Genomic DNA, 5,459 nt, shown 5'->3' with positions numbered 1-5,459 from the left:
TAACTCACAGCCCCCCGATCACTAATACAGTTAAGGACTACATTTGGTGTAACTCACAGTCCCCCATCACTAATACAGTTAAGGACTACATTTGGTGTAACTCACAGCCCCCCGATCACTAATACAGTTAAGGACTACATTTGGTGTAACTCACAGTCCCGATCACTAATACAGTTAAGGACTACATTTGGTGTAACTCACAGTCCCGATCACTAATACAGTTAAGGACTACATTTGGTGTAACTCACAGTCCCGATCACTAATACAGTTAAGGACTACATTTGGTGTAACTCACAGCCCCCCGATCACTAATACAGTTAAGGACTACATTTGGTGTAACTCACAGCCCCCCGATCACTAATACAGTTAAGGACTACATTTGGTGTAACTCACAGTCCCGATCACTAATACAGTTAAGGACTACATTTGGTGTAACTCACAGTCCCGATCACTAATACAGTTAAGGACTACATTTGGTGTAACTCACAGTCCCGATCACTAATACAGTTAAGGACTACATTTGGTGTAACTCACAGCCCCCCGATCACTAATACAGTTAAGGACTACATTTGGTGTAACTCACAGCCCCCCGATCACTAATACAGTTAAGGACTACATTTGGTGTAACTCACAGTCCCGATCACTAATACAGTTAAGGACTACATTTGGTGTAACTCACAGCCCCCCGATCACTAATACAGTTAAGGACTACATTTGGTGTAAGTCACAGCCCCCCGATCACTAATACAGTTAAGGACTACATTTGGTGTAACTCACAGCCCCCCGATCACTAATACAGTTAAGGACTACATTTGGTGTAACTCACAGCCCCCCGATCACTAATACAGTTAAGGACTACATTTGGTGTAACTCACAGTCCCGATCACTAATACAGTTAAGGACTACATTTGGTGTAACTCACAGTCCCGATCACTAATACAGTTAAGGACTACATTTGGTGTAACTCACAGTCTCGATCACTAATACAGTTAAGGACTACATTTGGTGTAACTCACAGCCCCCCGATCACTAATACAGTTAAGGACTATATTTGGTGTAACTCACAGCCCCCCGATCACTAATACAGTTAAGGACTACATTTGGTGTAACTCACAGTCCCGATCACTAATACAGTTAAGGACTACATTTGGTGTAACTCACAGCCCCCCGATCACTAATACAGTTAAGGACTACATTTGGTGTAACTCACAGTCCCGATCACTAATACAGTTAAGGACTACATTTGGTGTAACTCACAGCCCCCCGATCACTAATACAGTTAAGGACTATATTTGGTGTAACTCACAGCCCCCCGATCACTAATACAGTTAAGGACTACATTTGGTGTAACTCACAGTCCCGATCACTAATACAGTTAAGGACTACATTTGGTGTAACTCACAGTCTCGATCACTAATACAGTTAAGGACTACATTTGGTGTAACTCACAGCCCCCCGATCACTAATACAGTTAAGGACTATATTTGGTGTAACTCACAGCCCCCCGATCACTAATACAGTTAAGGACTACATTTGGTGTAACTCACAGTCCCGATCACTAATACAGTTAAGGACTACATTTGGTATAACTCACAGTCCCCCATCACTAATACAGTTAAGGACTACATTTGGTGTAACTCACAGCCCCCCGATCACTAATACAGTTAAGGACTACATTTGGTGTAACTCACAGCCCCCCGATCACTAATACAGTTAAGGACTACATTTGGTGTAACTCACAGTCCCCTGATCACTAATACAGTTAAGGACTACATTTGGTGTAACTCACAGTCCCCCCATCACTAATACAGTTAAGGACTACATTTGGTATAACTCACAGTCCCCCATCATTAATACAGTTAAGGACTACATTTGGTGTAACTCACAGCCCCCCGATCACTAATACAGTTAAGGACTACATTTGGTGTAACTCACAGTCCCCCATCACTAATACAGTTAAGGACTACATTTGGTGTAACTCACAGCCCCCCGATCACTAATACAGTTAAGGACTACATTTGGTGTAACTCACAGCCCCCCGATCACTAATACAGTTAAGGACTACATTTGGTGTAACTCACAGCCCCCCGATCACTAATACAGTTAAGGACTACATTTGGTGTAACTCACAGCCCCCCGATCACTAATACAGTTAAGGACTACATTTGGTGTAACTCACAGCCCCCCGATCACTAATACAGTTAAGGACTACATTTGGTGTAACTCACAGCCCCCCGATCACTAATACAGTTAAGGACTACATTTGGTGTAACTCACAGCCCCCCGATCACTAATACAGTTAAGGACTACATTTGGTGTAACTCACAGCCCCCCGATCACTAATACAGTTAAGGACTACATTTGGTGTAACTCACAGTCCCGATCACTAATACAGTTAAGGACTACATTTGGTGTAACTCACAGTCCCGATCACTAATACAGTTAAGGACTACATTTGGTGTAACTCACAGTCCCGATCACTAATACAGTTAAGGACTACATTTGGTATAACTCACAGTCCCGATCACTAATACAGTTAAGGACTACATTTGGTGTAACTCACAGTCTCGATCACTAATACAGTTAAGGACTACATTTGGTGTAACTCACAGCCCCCCGATCACTAATACAGTTAAGGACTACATTTGGTGTAACTCACAGCCCCCCGATCACTAATACAGTTAAGGACTACATTTGGTGTAACTCACAGCCCCCCGATCACTAATACAGTTAAGGACTACATTTGGTGTAACTCACAGTCCCGATCACTAATACAGTTAAGGACTACATTTGGTGTAACTCACAGTCCCGATCACTAATACAGTTAAGGACTACATTTGGTGTAACTCACAGTCCCGATCACTAATACAGTTAAGGACTACATTTGGTATAACTCACAGTCCCGATCACTAATACAGTTAAGGACTACATTTGGTGTAACTCACAGTCTCGATCACTAATACAGTTAAGGACTACATTTGGTGTAACTCACAGCCCCCCGATCACTAATACAGTTAAGGACTACATTTGGTGTAACTCACAGCCCCCCGATCACTAATACAGTTAAGGACTACATTTGGTGTAACTCACAGTCCCCCGATCACTAATACAGTTAAGGACTACATTTGGTGTAACTCACAGTCCCGATCACTAATACAGTTAAGGACTACATTTGGTGTAACTGACAGTCTTGATCACTAATACAGTTAAGGACTACATTTGGTGTAACTCACAGCCCCCCCATCACTAATACAGTTAAGGACTACATTCGGTGTAACTCACAGTCCCCCGATCACTAATACAGTTAAGGACTACATTTGGTGTAACTCACAGTCCCGATCACTAATACAGTTAAGGACTACATTTGGTGTAACTCACAGTCTTGATCACTAATACAGTTAAGGACTACATTTGGTGTAACTCACAGTCCCGATCACTAATACAGTTAAGGACTACATTTGGTGTAACTCACAGTCCCGATCACTAATACAGTTAAGGACTACATTTGGTGTAACTCACAGTCCCGATCACTAATACAGTTAAGGACTACATTTGGTGTAACTCACAGTCTTGATCACTAATACAGTTAAGGACTACATTCGGTGTAACTCACAGTCCCCCGATCACTAATACAGTTAAGGACTACATTTGGTGTAACTCACAGTCCCGATCACTAATACAGTTAAGGACTACATTTGGTGTAACTCACAGTCCCGATCACTAATACAGTTAAGGACTACATTTGGTGTAACTCACAGCCCCCCGATCACTAATACAGTTAAGGACTATATTTGGTGTAACTCACAGTCCCCCATCACTAATACAGTTAAGGACTACATTTGGTGTAACTCACACCCCCCCTATCACTAATACAGTTAAGGACTACATTTGGTGTTGACTCGCAGCCCCCAGATCACTAATACAGTTAAGCAATTTTCTTATGTTTACCAGTCTTTGGGTAATCTCTTTTGTGAAGTGCCCATTCAATCATTTTTCTGTTTTATTCCTACTGAGTCATAATTCTTTGTATATAATTCTAGGTAATAGTTCTTTGTAGGTTATGGGTGCATATATTTTTCTAATACTTGGTGTAGCTCAACTTTTTAATGATATAGTTTGATAGCCAGGCATTCTTAATTTTAGTACAGTCTATGCATTTTTTATAGCTAGTACCTTTTAAGTAACTTAACAAATCCTTACATACCATGAGAACATAAAGCTATTATCCAATTTTATATTCTATACATTTTTATAGTTTTTCCTTACATTTATTTCTTTAGTCCAAGTGGAACTGATTTTTGAAAACAGTACAAGATAGGGGTTTGATTTCACTCATGTTTCTCTCACGAGTAAAATTTTAGTCTTAAGTAAACTGCTCCAGCAGCAATTAGTTAAAAATCTTTCCATCCCAAGTCATTAATCACATCCTAGCAAAAATTAAATATCCATATGATCATGGGTTTTCTCTTGGCATCTCTAATCCATCTCAATGATCTCTATTTCTACACACATATCATACAGTCTTTAATAAAGATTCATTGGAGGTGTTGCTATCTGGTAAGGCAAGTCTTCATATACAGCCTTTTTTCTTTAAGAGTATCTTGGTTATTCTTGAACTTTTGAAATTTAGTATACATTTCACAATCAGCTTTTCAAGTGATACACATAAATATGCAAACACACATATACACAAACACAAAATCTGTCAGGATTTTTACTGAGAGTATATTGACTCTATTTGGGAAAGTGTTATCTTTACTATATCTCTTACAGTCCATGAACATTGTATATCTCTTCATTTATTTTGGTCTTTCTAAAATGTCTCTAAGTTCCATAATATTTTTCCACAAAAGTCCAGCACATCCTTCACTAGGTTTATGTCTAAGAAACTCATTTTTAAAATGCTAGTGTCAATGGCATGTTCTTCATTTTCTGACATTTCTTACTGATATGCAGAAATGTCCATTTTATTCTTATTCTTAAAAGTTACATTATCTTGGTATACGATCACAGATTTACACCCCCACCTCCATCGTATTAAAGGTACGATTCAACTTAGTTCTGGCTTCAATCTGAATGAAGCTTAATTAATATTTTTGAAAGATAATCTTTTTTTTCACTAGACATTTTAAACAATATTTTGTCTAAGGCATTTATCAATTGAATTACATCATGTCTAGAATTTCATTTACTCTTCTTGGATTCACATAAACAAACTTTTAGTATATGATATTGGATGATAGCTTTATGATCTCATGGTATATAAGGGTTTGTTAAGTTATTTAAAAGGCACTAGTTATAAAAGAAGATATGCATAAATAGACTGTACTAAATTAAGAATGCCTGGCTATCAAACAATAGTATTAAAAAGTTAAGTTACACCAAATATTGGAAAAATATTTGCAACTCATGCCTGACAAAGAACGAATTTATGAATCCATGAGTTGGTTTCTTCCAAC

This window comes from Callithrix jacchus, chromosome 2 (genome assembly GCF_049354715.1).
Source record: "Callithrix jacchus isolate 240 chromosome 2, calJac240_pri, whole genome shotgun sequence".
In the NCBI taxonomy this organism is placed as follows: domain Eukaryota; kingdom Metazoa; phylum Chordata; class Mammalia; order Primates; family Cebidae; genus Callithrix; species Callithrix jacchus.
This window is presented reverse-complemented; position numbering follows the sequence as displayed.